Raw genomic sequence first — 19,489 nt, 5'->3', positions numbered from 1 at the left:
AGACAAATGCAGCTATGAAGCCCTCTCATAATAATGGCCATGGAAATCAAACGCGCTGCTGTGTCAGCCGCATGTAATGCAGATTGAAGAGTTGTTTTAGCCATCAGCTGGCCCTTATTGATTGTGGCCTTGAATTGGTCTTTTTAGGAGTCTGGGAGCTGTTCAATAAAGGGACCGAGTTTCATATAATTCTGGTAGTTGTATTTGCAGCAAGGCCTGGTAATTTGCTATGCAGAACTGGATGATGGCTGATGACTATGGCTTCCTGCCAAACAAGTCCAGATGTTTCCCATCTCAATCATACAAGATGAATTTAAAATTAGTGCTGGCAGCTCCTACAGTTAATCACATCCACAATGATGGAATTGGGAGGCGGATGGGACAATAGAAATTCTGTGTCCTTTACCGGCATGTAATATTTTTTGTCCGCCCCACTTGCATGTTGGTGGGACAGATGCAGGGATCTGCCATATGACTTTGGCAGGGTCAAGGAGCGCCTCATTAACCAGGAAGGCCATTCTGGCAGAGGTGGAAGAGTTTAAAGTGTCCACCAATTCGTGGTAAGGCTCAGTCACTTCCTGCAACGGTATATGCAGGGCTTCTGCCACCCTCTGAGCTGGGTCCTGGAATGATTTAAAATCAGTCATCAGCCATGGATGGTGGAGAGGGCATCACTGCCTCGTCTGGGAAGGACGACAAGAAATTAACTTGAGGACTATCATCCTACTCTGCCTCCACCCCAAATTCCTCCCCGGCTGTTAAGCAAGTCCCCAAGCCTTCAAAGCCACAAATGAAGGAGAGTGCCTCCTTGCCTGTTGGTATGCCACGCTAGGGGCTGAGAGGCTTGCTGCTTCTGAGCCTGCCAAGGTCCTAGTATGGCCACTGAGTGCAAAGAGCTGGTGGCTGGTACCACAGTTGGCCAAATCACTTTTTTGGGGGGAAGTTGAGGATTGGATGGACGAAACGCCTGGTGCTGAGAGTGAAATTGGATCCCATATGGCAGATAAGAGCGGTGGACCTAAGCCCTCTCACTCACTTTTTGACTCCGATGGTGAGAAAGGAGACGCGCGGCAAGATGTCGGTGAGCTCAATGCTCTGGGAGAACTCAGTGCTGGGGCCTTGGTACAGAGTAGAGGTGAGTCCGGTGTGTCAGACACCAAGAGATCCGTCATGCACCGGAAATCCAGCAGTGCAAATAGCGTGGGCACCAGTGTGAATGTCGGTACCGAGAGGCTTGCACGAATGGAGTCGGAGATGCAAACCTGGCCGAACAGTCCTTTGGTGCCATGCGCACCAGGGTCAGTACCAATATCCGTGCCAACTTAGCCTTTCATGCTACCGCAGTACCAGTACTTCTTTGCCTGTGCTCATTGGGTCACATCACACTTTCACATAGTTGTTGCTGAGCTGTGTAAAATAGATGTTGCCTTTCACCCCACAGGTGGCTGCATCTCAGTCGTATGGCAATCCCTTTATTTTTAGTTTGCATAGAGCTTGGGAACTTTTGGGAAAGAGATACTACATGAAAGTTAAGTCATTTTTATTTTACGTTCTAGAGCACCTGCCATTATCTATCCCTACCGAGGGCTCCCCAGCCTCGTATGGCCCCCTCCTACAGGGTGATTCCATCTGTGAGCCATGGAAAACACACATGCTATGCCCTCCCCACACCCTAACAGCATCAGATGGAGCTCATGAAGAAAGGAAAAAAGATTAAGGGCCAGCTGCAAATGTATCTCCACTGGCTTCCAGTCAGATTTACATGCTACATCGGCATAAAGAGTATCAGAAGGACAGACTACAGCAAGGAAGAAAACCAGCTCTCCACAGAGTTAAAATAAAGGCTAGTCATGGGCCCCTGGACATCCACTCAGGGTTATTCCCACTAGTTGGGCAACAGTCCCTGTCCAAAGAGCAAATTCCTCCCCTTGGTTCATTTCATGAAGGCAGAAGAGAATCTACACATCAAGCATTCACCCAGTAAGGAATGAAGATATGCCCCTAACAGATGCACAGATTGGGAAAATGATTTGTTTGGTTTCTATTAAGTCCAGCATGATGAAATAAAGATACCCCAACAAAATCCCCATCTTTGGATTCTTTGATCATGGGATGTTGTTCCAGGAAGGATTACTAGGAAGAGACGGGATTCACCTAACAAAGAGAGGGAAGAGTATCTTTGCAGACAGGCTGGCTAACCTAGTGAGGAGGGCTTTAAACTAGGTTCGATGGGGGACGGGGACCTAAGCCTGGAGGTAAGTGGGGAAGTGGGACACCAAGAGGAAGCAGAAGGAGGAGGGTGCAACAGGGGAAGCCTCCTGAATTGCACTGAGAAAGAAGGACAATTGGCCAGTTATCTCAAGTGCCTATACACAAACGCAAGAAGCCTGGGAAACAAGCAGGAGGAATTGGAAGTCCTGGCACAGTCAAGAAACTATTATATGATTGGCATAACCGAGACTTGGTGGGGTAACTCACACGGGTTGGAGCACTGTCATGGATGGGTATAAACTGTTCAGGAAGGACAGGCAGAGGCGAAAGGGTGGAGGAGTTGCACTGTATGTAAGAGAGCACTATGATTGCTCTGAGCTCCAGTATGAAACTGGAGATAAACCAGTTGAGAGTCTGTGAGTTAAGCTCAGAAGCAAGTGGGTGTCTGTTATAGACCGCCAGACCAGGAGAATGAGGTAGATGAGGCTGAGGCTTTCTTCAGTCAACAAGGGAAAGTTTCCAGTTCACAGGACCTGGTTCTCATGGGGGACATCAATCACCCTGACATCTGCTGGAAGAGCAATACAGCAGAGCACAGACAATCCAGGAAGTTTTTGGAGAGTGTTGTGGACAACTTCCTGGTGCAAGTGCTGGAGCAACCAACTAGAGGCTGTGCTCCTCTTGACCTGCTGCTCACAAACAGGGAAGATTTGGTAGGGGAAGTAGAAGTGGGTGGCAACCTAGGCAGCAGTGACCATGAGATGGTAGAGTTTAGGATTTTGACAAAAGGAAGAAAGGAGAACAGCAGGATATGGACCATGGATTTCAGAAAAGCAGACTAGGACTCCCTCAGGGACCTGATGGGCAGGATCTCCTGGGAGGCTAATATGAGGGGGAAAGGAATCCAAGAGAGCTAGCTATATTTTAAAGAAACCTTATTGAGGGCACAGGAACAAACCATCCCGATGTGCAGAAAGAATAGCAAATGTGGTAGGCACCTAGCTTGGCTTAACAAAGAAGGCTTTGGTGAGCTTAAACACAAAAAAGCAGCTTACACGAAGTGGAAGCTTGGTCAGATGACTAGGGAGGATTATAAAAATACTGCTCAAGCATGCAAGAATGAAATCAGGAAGGCCAAAGCGCAATTGGAGTTGCAGCTAGCAAGGTATGTGAAAGGGAAAAAGAAGGGTTTCTATAGGTATGTTACCAACAAGAGGAAGATTAGGGAAAGTGTGGGCCCCTTACAGAATGGGGGAGGCAACCTAGTGACAGAGGATGTGGAGAAAGCTGAGGTACTCAATGCCTTTTTTGCCTCGGTCTTCATAGACAAGGTCAGCACCCAGATTACTGCACTGGCCGACACAGAATGGGGAGGAGGTGAACATCCCTCAGTGCTGAAGGAACAGGTTCAGGACTATTTAGAAAAACTAGACATACACAAGTCTATGGGGCCAGATGCAATGCATCTGAGAATGCTGAGGGAGTTGGGTGATGTGATTTCAGAGCCATTGGCTATTATCTTTGAAAGCTCATGGCAATTGGGGGAGGTCCCTGATGATTGGAAAAGGCCAATATAGTGCACATCTTCAAGAAAGGGAAGAAAGAGGATCCAGGGAACTACAGACCGATCAGCCTCATCTCAATCCCTGGAAAAATCATGGAGTAGGTCCTCAAGGAATCCATTTTAGGGACTTGGAAAAGAGGAAGGTGATCAGGAATAGTCAACATGGATTCACCAAGGGCAAGTTATGCCTGACCAACCTGACTGCCTTCTATGAAGAGGTGACTGACTCTGTGGATGTGGGGAAAGCGGTGGACGTTATAGACCTTGACTTTAACAAAGCTTTGATACAATCTCCCACACTATTCTTATCAGCAAGTTAAAGAAGTATAGGTTGGATGAATGGACTATAAAATGGCTAGAGAACTGGCTAGAGCATAGGGCTCAATGGGTATTGATCAATGGCTCCATGTCTAGCTGGCAGCCGGTCACAAGCAGAGTGCCCCAGGGGTCGGTGCTGGGGCCGGTTTTGTTCAACATCTTCATTAATGATCTGGAGGATTGGGTAGATTGCACCCTCAGCAAGTTTGCAGATGACACTTAGCTGGGGGAGTGATAGATACACTGGAAAGTAAGGATAGGATACAGAGTGACCTAGACAAATTGGAGGATTGAGCCAAAAGAAATCTGATGAGGTTCAACAAGGACAAGTGAGGAGTCCTCCACTTAGGATGGAAGAATCCCATTCACAGCTACACACTGGGGACCGATGAGCTAGGCAGCAGTTCTGCAGAAAAGGACCTGGGGATTACAGTGGATAAGAAGCTGGATATGAGACAGCAGTGTGCCCTGGTTGTCAAGAAGGCTAATAGCATATTGGGCTGCATTAGGAGGAGCATTGCCAGCAGATCGAGGAAAGTGATTATTCCCCTCTATTCGGCATTGGTGAGGCCTCATTTGGAATATTGTGTCCAGTTTGGGGCCCCCACTACAAAAAGGATGTGGACAAGTTGGAGAGAGTCCAGCAGAGGGCAAACAAAAATGATTTGGGGACTGAAGCACAAGACTTATGAGGAGAGGCTGAGGGAACTACCTTGTTTAGTCTGCAGAAGAGAAGAATGAGGGGGGGATTTGATAGCAGCCTTTAACTATCTGAAAGTTGGTTCCAGGGAGGATGGAGCTAGGCTGTTCTCAATGGTAGCAGATGACGGAACAAGAAGCAATGGTCTCAAGTTGCAGTGGGGGAGGTCTAGGTTGGATATTAGGAAAAAGTTTTTCCCTAGGAGGGTGGTGAAGCACTGGAATGGGTTACCTAGGAGGTGGTGGAATCTCCATCTTTAGAGATTTTTAAGCTATGGCTTGACAAAGCCCTGGCTGGGATGATTTAACTGAGGTTAGTCCTGCTTTGAGCAAGGGGTTGGACTAGATGACCTCCTGAGATCCCTTCCAACTCTAATATTCTATGATTCTATGATCCAAGCAAGAGAAGGGGGGGGAAAGGAGGGGAAAAAAAGGGGAGGGGGAGAGAAGGTTTTCTTCACCCAGAACAATACTAACAGCTTGCTGACTTCCTCCTAACACAAAGAAAGGAGAGACATTCCAAGAGCAAATGCCACTGAAGCCAGTCACACTGTCTAGACGGCCACACACAAAGTCCTCTTGCTGCAATTGCTGAAATGGGACTGAGAGACTTATCAGATTGTTGTTTTTCCCTCCTAAATACAACAACATTATTTTTAGTAACAACCCAAACAAACATTAACCTCTTTGTATGAGCTGCAGGTGTGCGTCATGGACACAGGGAAAAAGGAGATCTGAATGCTAGATACAGCTGTAGGAAACCTAGCATTCTGCAGGCAGGAACCAAATAACCCACCCAGTTTGCCCCCCACCCACTGCTGGGATTTTCCTTGAAAATTTACCAAACTGACACTGGCCCGGAAACAATAAGACTGAGTGGTGAATTCATATTCGACACTATATTTCAGTAGCACCCCAGCCAAGATTGGGACCCAAGATTGACAGACATTTTATATACATACTCATTACTTCCATTTTCCAGTGAGGATGGGGGGAAGAAAGGGGAACTGAGGCACAAAGCAGTTACGTGTCTTGGCCAACGTGTCTCAGAAAATCTGCAGCAGAGTCAGAAATTGAGTCCCTGTCCACTGCTTTAAGTCACAAGTCCACCCTTTCTCTCTAGTATTGCTAAGAAATATGGACAGAGCACTGCAACTCCACAGATATCCACTTTATATTTGAGGATATATGCATCCCCAGATGTGCTGCAGACCATTTCTTGCGGATCGTGGATTGGATGGTCATGGAGGTCAGGACCTCTGTAACTTCTGGGGCAGGGCTGGAGCAGCTGCCAGCCAGGGGTGCAGCGAACAGCTGATCAGCTGTTAGGCAGGCCAGCAAGGGCTCAACAGCTGTTAGGTGGGCTGCTGGCTCCAAAACAGCTGATGTGCGGATGCAGGATGCGGTTAAATCTAAAAGAGGGAGGGGCAGATTGTGGGTCGGATAAAAGTTTATTCCAGTGGATGCAGATGGATGCGGATCTGCATATTTGTATCCCCAACGGGCTCTAAATATGGGAAGTGCAGATACTTTGGGTAGGTCTACACTTCATCAGGCAGCCAGCCTAGGGTAACATACTTATGCCACCAGGGCTCATGTTGGTGGCCTAAAAATAGCTGTGCAGACTGCGCAATTCAGGCTGGAGCTCGGTCGCCCTAGGCCCCCCTGTCTGAAGGCTAGTGTGAGACCCACTAGCGGGAGCTGTGGACTTGGGCTGAGAGGCTCACTCAGATGCGGTGTGGACGTATCCCTGTAGACTGGGGCAAGAGAGAGATCTACGGTGGAATAATTAAACAAGAGACAATTAATTTAATTTTATTATGAAAAATTAATTAATTAAACACAGAGACACACCCGGTAGTATTAATTAAACCTGGGATATGAACAGCTATGTCTTAATGGACCAGCATCTGTAGCAGAGAAAGCCAGTGGGTGTGGGAAGGCAGGCTGTGCAAGTTTTGTATGTGTATATACATGTTTTGAAATAATTTGCTGAGGGCCAGGAGATGGGAACCACAACAATTGGCCCAGCAAATACAACACTGAATGGCCATGAAGTATGTGGATATTGAGCCAGAGAACAGAAGCCACTGTAATCTTGTATCCATTGATCGAAACACATCCTCAACATGCTAATACCCAAGGTAGCTTCAGGATGGACTTGTGCCTTTATTTCAGAGGCTCTCAGGGGTACATGAGGAGTGATGTACAAAAGAAAGGGAGGAGGACACAGCACAGCCTATTGAATGCAGGTCCGATGGCTGCTCTCAAATGGTTTCCACTGTAAAGGAAATTGCATTATCCGTGAGGCAGGAATTTCCATGTACGTCTAAATGAGGAACACTGCTGTGCTACCAATTTGTCTGGCTTGGTCTTGGCAACATATGTACATTAGAAATCCCACAGTTCACAGAAGTGGTCTATTCACCCTGCCGTTTAATCGGTCTTCACTCAGGGAGATGAACTCCATGTACAAACATGCGGCACTGTGTATAAACAGCCTCCAGGCCCATACACAGCAAGAATTAGGCACTGCTCCATGGGGGAAGAGGAGAGATGGAGAGGAATTGTTTGTTTATCACTGTTCTCCGAACTATAAGTGTACAAAAATCCAAAACCCAGGCTAGGGTCCATCTCCACAGCTAAACCCTGACCAAGGGAGCAGACTAGAAGGAGACAGGATGCTCTGCTGTTTATTGTGGTTGGCACATTAGCAGAGATTTTACATTTTTAAAACAAAGAGAGGGAGCGGGTGGAAAGTGATCCAGCCGAATTTCTGGAATATAAAACTCCAAGGAGAGGCGAGTAGGCTACCAGAGAGAGACCAGCCTGCATGGCTCTATAAATTATAGGCATTTCTAGCACGCCCTTCACAGGAATAGCTAGGCTGGAAACCGGTTCCTGAACACGTTCTTCAGCCTGCAAGGTGGTAAGCATCTCCTGAGAGGTCCTAACTACCCTCATTTTCCCAAAGATGTCAACTAAAGTGAAGGATGCTCAGGACCTCGTGAGACTGGATCCTTAAGGCTACAGAAGTTACTTAGGGGCAAGTCTGTAAATTCTCCCTCAAAACGTACCACTGCCTCCCATGAGTAGCCCCAACAAATTCATATGGGGCTACCCATGGCAGTAAATACTATATCCATTTAGTTGTAAGCGTCTTGGGATGGAATTCTGCCACATATGAGATACATAGTGCCCAGTGGGCAAAGGAATACTTTGACCATCTGGAACCTGAAAACATGCACTCCTCTAACCCGAGCCTTCCTGGACGCACAGAATCTCATCATAAAACAGACACACACGACGCCACATTCTCACGCTCATTTGGTCAAGATATTTTCTAATAAAGACAATGGGGAAGATCAATGACAAAGGGGAAGATCAAGTTTCCCTGTTCGTTGCTTAAGGAGTTAGCAACCTAAAATGAAAAAACACCCACCCTCCCCACCCTCTGCTTCTTTGAGCTTTTATTAGGTTGAGAGAGTCTCTCCATTTTTATCATTTTATTTTGGTTGGTTTTGTATTGCTAATGTTGGCTTTTCTCAGAATTGTCAGGTGTCGGGGGCAGAAAATCAGAATCTAGATAGGAAAACAAAACAAATATGCATACCCAGACCTGTGCAAAATCATTTCTACTCCCAGGAGACAAACGTGACAGGTTGAGACAAATACTGCTGCTTTATCACAGGAAGGTTCCCTTCAGTTTGGGGCTGGGTTGAGTATAAGCAGCAAGTCTGGTTTGTGAAGAAATAATCCAAGTGCATAGCGTGCATCTCATATGCACAGAAAGGTCCTTTGGCCTGCCTAGCATTCAAGGGGAAAGGTCAAATTAAGGAAATATGAAGAGATGCAAGTAAACATGTGATCAGAGGCCCGATTGACTAGTATTCTGCAAGGCTCCTGGCTCTTGTCCTCCTTTTTAAGCAGAATACAATGCTGAGAGTCCAAATGACAACCCCAGAGACTGATGCCAATACCATTTTTAACTCCTGCATAGGGGACTAAGCACAAACAGAGTAAAGACTTGCAGAGTTAGTGATTTTTTTTTTTTTTTTTTTTTTTTTTTTTAATTTGAGCAGGTTTTAAGATCTTTGCCATTGACAGCAACTCATTTGCTAACATATTACGGAGTCTTCTCTGAAGAATCAAGTTCTTTCGCTGCGGCCCTATAGTTGGTGCCTGGATGGCCTGGTTTAGAATTCCAGGTTTTAGATTAACAGCATATCCCATATATGGCATATTACATTTTCCTAACCTCGTCCTCCACTGGCTGCAACCTGATAAATCTGCTGAAGAGAGAGAAATTTAAAGTGCGGCTCTTCTGTTTATCCTACATCCAGGCTAATCACTGAGCCACTGAACATAATGTGCCATTATTGATTTGCTCCCAAGAGTCTCCAAAAAGCCTTTAAGAAAACCAAAAAACAATGAAGAGAGCCGAGGAAGATGACAGAATGAGTAAGTTATACACACCCAGCTTCCTGTATTCAGCTACCCTTCTCTTCTTCGTAAGATGTGAAGCCGCACTGTTACCTAACCAAACACCCACAAGAAGCTGTGTGGCTACAGCAGATGCCTGCAAGCCTTGGGCATCTTGTGGGAGGTACACAGTGAAGGCCATGTGCCTTGAACCTCTCTGAGAAAGACAGGTATCTATATAAAGAGTCCCGGATTGTCACTCTAAAGCCTAGACTGTCTGTGAAGTGATGGAAACAGCTACAAGCATCGTTGAGCTCCTTTTGTTCAGAACATCACTAGGTTCAATCATTGAGATACATGACCTATTACCATCCAATCTGTTACCTTCCAATTCTTAAGATGTCAGCCATTTTGACGTTACAAATTATGACCATGCAATAGCAAGGCATGCATCTATGCCATGCCAACAGTCCTAGACCTTTGTGGTAACAGATGAAACTCAACCAGTCATCACCCTTACAATTTCATTGGTTGTGAGAGGCAGACTGCACAGAGGGTGGATTACCTGGTCCAACTGACAAACCTGTGTGACAGCAGTGGTGTTCATTTATTAGTTGCTTCTATAAAATATAGGTTTGGGACTGAATGGTTATGAGACTTATGTGCTAGTTTTGCAGACCTTCATGTCCTGAACCTTCGTCAGGAGGAGTTTGGTCTAGTGGTAAAAGAAAGTGACTAGGAGACAGGACTACTGAGTCCTATTCCCAGCTCAGCTCCAGACTCACCGCTTGACCTCTAATGACGTGCTTAATTTTTGTCTGTGCCTCTGCTTCCCTATCTATAAAATAGAGACAATCACAATTTAGGGAAATGCTGTGACAATCAATGTTGGAAAGCATTTGGAGTTCTCAGAAAGATGCTATTTAAAAAGTCAAATTTCCAACATATTATTTCTGAAGGTTCTTTTTTTAAAAGAAAAGGTCACTCAGTGTGTCAAAGCCACCTCTGGCAAGCTCTCCATTCATCAGCAACATGAACGAGCTTTCAGAAGAGGACCCAAGTATGTTAACTTCAAGAAGCACCTTCAAATCATAGTGGCATCCAAGTAGATTGTTGTGATGGTTTGCCAATATCAGTTTTGGGGAGATCGATCTGCTGCAGGTAGAAATAAGGACTGGGGATAGCTGTGTGCCACAGAATCACAGAATATTAGAGTTGGAAGGGACCTCAGGAGGTCATCTAGTCCAACCCCCTGCTCAAAGCAGGACTAACCTCAGCTAAATCATCCCAGCCAGGGCTCTGTCAAGCCATAGCTTAAAAATCTCTAAAGATGGAGATTCCACCACCTCCCTAGGTAACCCATTCCAGTGCTTCACCACCCTCCTAGGGAAAAACGTTTTCCTAATATCCAACCTAGACCTTCCCCACTGCAACTTGAGACCATTGCTCCTTGTTCCGTCATCTGCTACCATTGAGAACAGCCTAGCTCCATCCTCCCTGGAACCCCCTTTCAGGTAGTTAAAGGCTGCTATCAAATCCCCCCCCCCCCATTCTTTTCTTCTGCAGACTAAACAAGGTAGTTCCCTCAGCCTCTCCTCATAAGTCCTGTGCTCCAGCCCCCGAATCATTTTTGTTGCCCTCTGCTGGACTCTCTCCAACTTGTCCACATCCTTTTTGTAGTGGGGGGCCCAAAACTGGACACAATACTCCAAATGCGGCCTCACCAATGCTGAACAGAGGGGAATAATCACTTTCCTCGATCTGCTGGCAATGCTCCTACTAATGCAGCCCAATATGCTATTGGCAACCAGGGCGCACTGCTGACTCATAACCAGCTTCTTATCCACTGTAACCCCCAGGTCTTTTTCTGCAGAACTGCTGCCTAGCTCATCGGTCCCCAGTCTGTAGCTGTGTATGGGATTCTTCCATCCTAAGTGGAGGACTCTGCACTTGTCCTTGTTGAACCTCATCAGATTTCTTTTGGCCCAATCATCCAATTTGTCTAGGTCACTCCATCAGAGCTGGAGTTGCATTAATAGAGCACGGTGTTGCTAGATTTGAAAGGGTATTTTACTTAAGCCTTACAGATAGGAGCCTGCAAAATATTGCCAAAACGGATTATTTCAATATCAGAGCAGCAAATGTGTTCTGTCTCAGTCTGGGAGCACAGGAAGGACCTTCTGGGTCACACTTAATGGCCTAGTGAGGCAGAAGTGTTCAGAGACTTGCACATCTGTCCCCTGCCCGGTCAAACCACTTCATCTTGTGTACAACAAAATACCGAATCAGCATCCATCTGCCACTTGCACAGTTAAATGAGCCTCAAAGCACAGAAAACTCACTTTAGCCTATGAATGTTAATCCATAAGCTATAGCACAAAAAGTTACTCTTCTGTTCTCTTTATGGGGTTCTGCAATGTCTGTGAGGCAACAGACATTTGAGTGAGACAGGCTTATGGGTATTGTTCAAATCAAATTAGGGGAGGCTAGAGAACATATCCAACCAACTACATGTTAACATTATCTTGGTCCTAAAGAACACTGGGTACTTGACACACTGCAAAGGGAAACTGAGGCCTGGGAAGGTGATCTCCCTCGCCTATACCAGAGAGAGGAGATCCAAGCCTCAGCAATGCTGTGTACAAACCCAGCTTTTCCTATGTGCTCTTGCCCCAGACAACACAATGTGACAAAATGCTGTGTCATTTGATAGGAAACAAATTCAGCTTACACAGATGGCTCCTGTCAGAAGAGAATCAGATCAGAGCTATATCTCCCACACTTTGCAGCACAGCCAGAGTCCTGAATGGTGCAATTCTGTCTCCCTCACGAATCAGGTAATAAGTGCAGTTGGGAGAAAGCAGACAGGGTCAAACTGAAGTGCTCAGTGCTCTCACGCTTGTTGAATGTGTTTCACAGAACCCTATAGCACACATTCTTCCTTTGCCAGTAACAGGGTATGAAGCTGGGTTTCTGCCCTGTAGATATCTGTAACCATTTTCCTATTTTAAAAGGAAAATTCCAGAAATAGCACAAATACACTCCAAATGGGGAACTAGATTCTCAGCTGATGAAAATCAGCTTGGTTCCACCTAAGTCAATGGAGCTATACTGATTTCAGATGGGAATTTGACCAACAGAGTTTATTAGTAAGTTTTGTTGAGCCATCAGATTTTTAAAAAGGATTCCAATAAACAACAGTTCATTTTCCACAGGGCCTTTTGTCATAGAGCACGTTACAGACTCTCTCTACTAGAATCACTTTACCTACTAGAAAAATGCAGTCACCCCTCCCGTGGAAGGAAACAGCCATTTAACAGCACAACCCAATATAACTGGAAGTGGGAAATGCCATAAGCAACTGAAACTGTACTGGGAACTTTTAGGAACCAGAACATAAGAATGAGAATTTATCCAGGACACTGGGGTTATTCATTCCCACTATCAAAGGTGCTGGGATCTTTAATGCCCAATTGCGATCAGGGTTAATGCATTTTCTTCCTGATGGATTATTACTGCTTCTAGAACAATGACTAGTAGAGGACCAGACTCCCACAAACTTGTGTGTGGTAAATCAAGTCTTGTAGTATTAGGTACTGAGCATTAAGGGCATGTTTTCAGGATCCATTTCTTACCTTGGAAATGGCTGCACCTCTCAGTCTTTGCTTCATTTCTCAGAGACATTGTGCCATAAGTGTCCGTACACTTTCCTGAGCCACTTATCTCCACAAAGCCTCCTTCCATCATGGCAGCCAGGAAAGGACCAGGTCGCTCAAGCCCTCAATTGGGGAAAAGGACAGCAGCAGCAGCTGGCCCTGCAACAGTCTCAGCTCCAAGCACTAGAATAACCCCTGCTACCTTCCTGGTTGCTAAGGAGGCAGTGTTTCGGGAGAGGTTTCTGTGCTGGGTATCTGAGCTCTCCGCAGGGAAACCCAACCCGAGAACAAAAATGGTTTCAAATTCCCAAGGGAAAGAAATGGGACTTGTCTACCATATGGGCACAGAGGGATCAATTACAATTGTACCAGGCGACTGTGTATTCATTACCCACCTCCAACAGACAGAACAATGGCAAAAGAATTACTGCACTGGGTGATCATCAATACTGCAAACATGCATTGCTCAATATCACTTTAACTGCCCCAAATACCTGTAACTCTCCATTTCATTAACTTTTAAGAAGGAGGTTGTTGATGGTTAAGTATTATCCCTCCAGAACCCTAACTCCTTTGTAATGTGCTTCTAGATGTACAACTGAAAATTGTTATATGAGACCTAACTATCATTATCTCCATTTTACAGATGGGGAAGCTGAGACAAAGAAGTTATACAACTTCCCCAAGGTCACAAAACAGATCAGTGCCAGAGCCAAAGCCAGGATTAGGACCCCAGTCTCTTAACTCTCCACTACAGTACCTTAGCCACTGGACAATGCTTGTTCTGAATACCTTTGTAATTAGAGATAAAGGGCCAAGTTCTTTGCAGATGTACGGCTGGTACGGCTCTATAGAAGTCCCTGGAGTTTACTATATTTACAGTGGTGTAACTGAACAGACTCCAGCAAAATACCGCATTAATTGAATTTTTTTTTTATAGCTGCATACATGTACTTTTAACTGTTTGGTATTTAATTAATAGGGCCAGATGGTGTATTTTTTCCTTATGAATACAGCCCTGCGTGGATACAAAATTTGTATCTGCATCCAATCTGTACTCTGCAAAAACGATCCACAGATTTGCAGGGCTCTACTTATGAAATCTGATTTCAGTACCAGAGAAAGGTCTTAGAAGATCATCAAGACTGGAATCATCTATTTATCTGCAGAATAGTTCCAGCCCAGGCTGCAACCCAGAATTACCACAACGTCACACAAGCCTGATTTCCATTTGATCATTGATCTCTCTGCTACGGCCTACCAGCAAGGATGTCAGTTAGATAGCTTCTGGGTGTTTGTGAGACAGAAATCTGTGTGCTAGGGACAGCACTGAGACTACCAACTCATTTCACATAGGCCAGTGAACAAATACCAGTTGGTGGGGAGATTCAGTCACTAATGCCCACGTGTGAAAGAGAACTATCTTGAGGCAAAAGACTTCATATTCCACATCTGGTCCAATTTTCCCAATACAGGCACTTGGAAACTACCAGGATGGATGTGGTATAAGAACTAAAAATATTTATATTATAGTAAACAGAATCCACTGAAGGACTCTAATCAATTCATGAAGTGACTTCTTAATCAACTCTAAACAAACAAGTGTAGTTGCTCCAATGACTGTGCATTACTTAGATACAAATTAGCTTTTCAACCTATATTTACAGAAATTCCCTAACAGCTAAAGAGATATCCAGATACCACTAGGATCCTAAATTCTAATCCATGGTCTTTACTAATTCTCTGCATCCTTGAACAATTCATCCAACATTTCTGTGACTCAGCAAGATCTCCATACCTCCCAAGAGGGTTAAAGGATCAATTAGCCAAGGTTAGTAAATGTTGGGAAATGAACAGCACTATTTATGTGCCAAGCATTACTATTATTAGACTATCTAAATGCCAATTCAACTGTTAAGAGTAAGTTTAGTAAGGTGTAATAATTGCATCATAAGATAATAGTGTTCTTAGAAAATGTTCGTTAAAAAAAAAAAAAAAAAAAAAAAAGCACCATACTTGAGACACTCACTCAATTAAAAGTACAGCCAGTTACAGTTAATTAATATGGCTATATTTGTAAGCCAGAAAAGCAATGATGTCTCAAGAACTTGGCAGAAAGAGGAAAAAAGGTATATGGTAAATAATACAAGATGTCAAGAAAACCTATCCAGAAATTGAAACAACATTCCAGAGACATACAGTAACTGTCTGTGCTTTATGTCCAAGACCTACTCCAAGAGGAAGAGTCCTGCCCTGGTTCTTTTAGGGTTCAATCCTGTATTCAGGAAGTAAATGGAAAGATTGCCATTGACTTCAGTGGGTCACGATCAGGCCTATAAACTGGCAGTTCCTTACAAAACAAGGGAGCATGTTTGAAGCCCATTGCTACAGTGCAAGAGAGGCCCCTTGAACTTATGTCAAAATAAGGTACCCCACATCCCAGATGATCTGCTTACAACTGAGCTAAAGGTGATAAGCCTCAGCAGCGGGTCTTAATAAAACCGAAACCTCAATGACATTCAAGGCAGGAGTTATTTATGCCAGTCACAGATGGAAGGCTTGTGTTAATGTGCCTTTTCCTTATGATGTGGCATTCCCAAAAAACTACAAGAGGCAAATAAGGAAAGGGAGTTATTCAACATACAGAGCAGATGAATACCACTTGTTTTTGACATGAGGGACAGGAGAAGAACTGACTGACTCAGGAGATAACAGACTCCCTCACTTCTAGATCACTGTTGCAAATCCGGTCCAGGTCAGTATTCAATAGAAGTTGTTCCCATCTGATAGCTGTTTGAGGGTCTCTACATGAAATACATTTGGTGGGTCTCAGTTGAGTCCTAAATGGGAAGGTGCCCCCATCACAAAAGTCAATACCATACATTAGCACCTATCCCATTATCTGGATGACACTCTCACCAGAGCGGCCACGGACTGGGTGTGCCATTAGATGCAGTCCCTTGCAGTCAGGGGAGACTGCACTGCTTTAAGCTTCCCATGTGGCACTCTGTCAAGTATCTGCTGGAGCAGAAATGTAAAGAAGGGGAGACCTTCTCCACTCCCTGCTCCCGGCAGCTCAGACTGAAGTCCAGCAAGGAGAATCTCGGAGCTGTCAAGTTTTTAGGATGCCCTACAGGCATTTGTTCTACTAAAAGAAGTGTGTGGCTAAAAATATAAAATGAAAATATTCTTGTTTCTCTAAAAACTCTGGCTAATCCCTCAGCTCCCCCAGGTGTGCAGCCCTGGCAAAAGCTAAGGACATTGGAATCGGCAGTGTGTTTTTTTGTTTGTTTTTTGAACTTGGTGAAAACTTTAATTTTTTTTCAAAAACAAACAAACAAAAAAGTCCCCAATAAGAAATGAATTCTACATTGTTACAGCAACCAGCTACTAGAGTCTGAAACCTTTTGTGCAATAACAACTGTGAACACACCAGCAGGATCTTTACATGCCAAAAAAAATCCAGCTAAACACTAGGAGCCTGGATTCTCAATGTATTTGCACTGTCATAGGAATTCCTGACCAGCTTGGCAGTAAGCGACTGTCAGCAGTGTGTGGGTTGTTTTTTTTTTTTTTTTTCCTTCTTCTTCTTCATAAAAATACATTTTCCCCTTTAATGTAAAACACCAAAGAGTCCAAAAACAGTCTAATGCAGCGTTCCTCCTCGAAGAGAGCCAAGCAGCATCAGTTCTCAGAGCCACCGAGCTCTCTCTCATCCTTCACCTCTGACAGGCTGCTCTCATCAATGTTCTCCAGAGATGCAGCATGCTGGAGCGCCAGGTCTGACAGCATCATGGTGGGGAGCTTGTTCTGCTTAGGGTATAACCAGGGCTTCACACTGACATTGTGCTGCTGTTTCCAGGAGGGGTATTTCAAACAGGCCTTGTGCATCTTCTTCAGCATCCTTGGTGCCAGGTACTGAGAAGCTTTATTCACAATCCACTTTGGCAGTGATCCTTTGGGTCCACCTGAGCCAGGTAAGTCAAGGTGCAGCTGTTTGGTCCAGTTGACTGCACCAAGTATCCCGCCAGGATAGAAACAGCCCTTACCAGGTCCTCGCAGGAGGATATTGCAGGTGTTTGACAGAGAAGTTGATGATCATGTAAGATTCATCCACAACCTGCACTTCCAGGTTAAGGGCACTTCCAGGCATAGTAGCCCACATCAGCATTGTCAGTAAGCCGGGCAATGTCATGTGTGTCAATGATGCTCATGTCCCACTTCCTGCGATATTCAATGTCATGCAGCACATCATATACCGTCTCCACTGGCACATCTTGGATATCAATGCGGCACTTGACCCTGTGCACGGCAGGGCCGGCAGGCGGTGGCGGCTGCACCAGACCCCGACGCCCTCCCGGCTGTAACTGCTCTGCCAGCCCTGCTCCATCTCACACTGAGCCTGGAAGGCGTCGGCATCGGGCACCTGCACGGGCTCCATGGGCGGCGGGCTGGCGACGGAAGAGGCCGGAGGCTGCGGCGGACGGGTGAACACAAGCAGCCAGCAGTGTGATCCTGGGAAGGCAAAAGAGCTCAGTGCAGCCTGATGAAAGGCAGTGATTAATCAGCTGAGGAGCACTGGCTGAGCTAGGTGGGGAGCCCAAGACTGGCAATCCAGCCACTGCTCCAGATCAGGTGCTCCGGCAGAGTTGTGTGGGAGAAGCTAGCAATCTGAATTACACCTGGAGTCAAGCCAAAGACATTAGGTCCTCATTTTTCAGGAGCACTAAGCTCCTCCACAAATCATTATTGACAAGAAATAAGTGACCTTTTTCACAATGCAGTCACTATGCATCCTGCACATTTAAAAACAAAAACAGTTTAATTGTGCATCACCCTGTTAGTTATAAACTAATTCAAAAACAGCTAACTCTAGTCAAGTCTCTCTCTCAGCTCTTATAGAATCTCCAAAATTCAGATAAAAATGTGGGTCAGGTCAGCTTTGATCTCAAGAGAAACTCTCAAGCTAGAAGAATCAGAAGCATTGCCTCTGGGAAATCTAAACACAGTTCTCCAACTCTGTTATTGGTGATGCTACAATAAAACCACCTATGTGAGAGCCAGCGAGATGTATGTTCAACGAGTTACATTCCAATACACACAGCCACATCAGCTGGAGAGTTCCCAATGGCCACTATATTTTGGGTCTAAATATCCACGCACTTAGGACCTGTAGTTTTCAATTTAAATGGAGACTTACTCCCCAGAATATCTGACAACATGTTTTCCTTCCCCCAGGCCAGGAGTTGCTAATAAGTACACACCCCTCCTCCCAAATTAAAAACAAGTCTTCTTATCCTTGCCATACATTTTTGGTCAGTTTCACACTCCTCAGTCAATTTCATATCTGGTTCATGCCTGGAACTAAAAGAGGAAGGGAATCCAAGAAAAGAAAAGAAAAAAGAAAAGACGACATCCTTATACACAGAATTAATGGCATTTGGGGCTGTCTGGTCAGGTACCCTCTACATACTGCACAGTTCTACAGCACTGCAAACATTCAAGATCTTGGATGCTTCTTAAGCGCATCAGAGCCAAGGCTGAAAATTCTTCATTGACCCATACAACACACTATGGATTTGCACAGCATGTAACAGGTCATCAACGGGGATAGAACCCAGAAAGGTTTTCAGCATCAGAAGCATAAACCGCTATTATTTGAGCCAGATGATTAACTTCATTAGATGTGAGTCAGAAGCAGGCCCTTATCCTTGATGCCAGCCATCCAGCCACTAACAAAGACATGATCACAACATATGAAGTGTGTGTAGGTGTAAGAGTGGGTGTGACTTTGACTCTTCAGTTCCAATCTAATCTATCAACAAGCACAATGAAGACATGAGAGTGTATTTCCATGTGGTTGCTTGGAATAACAGTTTAATTAAAATAGTATGGGTAAAATTTTCAAAAGCATCCAAGTAATTTAGGATCATAAATCTCACTTTCAACATGAATTTACAAGCTTAAACTGTTGTATATGAAATTTAGTTTCCTAATTCACTGAAGCACTTTTGAAAATTTCACCCTATAAGCTTCTTAAAACAACAATAAAAGCAGCACAGAAATGCAGTCCAACGATATATGAAGCTTTAAATTCAATGAGCATCTCCAGCAGGTATATTTTTTGGAAAAGTCTTCTGTGTCGCCACACTTTTGACTTAGCACCTAATTCCCGTATTATAAGCAACAAAGTTGATGCTCTTATCTGTAGCCACTAACCACATCCATAGGTAAACGGCTCATGGAATTATGCCAGGGCCAGTGAACAACAAAGTGGTTAATAACAAACTTAATTTCAAAAGTGGTTTACAAAAGTTGATAACTATAATCATCAGCATTTTACAGATAAAGAAATAAAGTCAGAGGTTAAGTGATTTACTCAAGGTCACACACTAAATATATATAGCAGAGCTGGGAATAAAACCCGTAAAAGGGTTGGCTGGGACAGAAGAACAGAAATATTTTAATTCCGATATGTTTATGGCACATAACCACAAGATTTTATTGGTAAGATTAACAAGCCCCAGTCCATACTAAGATAGTAGAGATGACCCTCCAGGGAAATTAACTGTAAAAGACACCATGTGGTGAACACATGCCACCAACTAAGAAATCAAGA

General features: G+C 44.6%; 1 protein-coding gene and 1 pseudogene across 1 annotated transcript in view; both read right to left on the bottom strand.

The window, feature by feature from the left end:
* The window catches only part of NEURL1B (neuralized E3 ubiquitin protein ligase 1B), a 195,991-nt gene that overhangs the window by 118,032 nt on the left and 58,470 nt on the right, over positions 1-19,489 (bottom strand). The window lies entirely within an intron of this gene.
* On the bottom strand, positions 16,176-17,317 carry LOC137165344 (START domain-containing protein 10 pseudogene; annotated as a pseudogene).

The sequence above is a fragment of the Emydura macquarii genome, unplaced genomic scaffold (assembly GCF_026122565.2).
Source record: "Emydura macquarii macquarii isolate MOO-44397 ecotype Brisbane River unplaced genomic scaffold, CSIRO-AGI_Emac_v2 contig_2768, whole genome shotgun sequence".
Classification (NCBI taxonomy): Eukaryota; Metazoa; Chordata; order Testudines; family Chelidae; genus Emydura; species Emydura macquarii.
The sequence above is the reverse complement of the archived record's forward strand: the minus strand, read 5'-3'. Positions and strand labels throughout refer to the sequence as shown.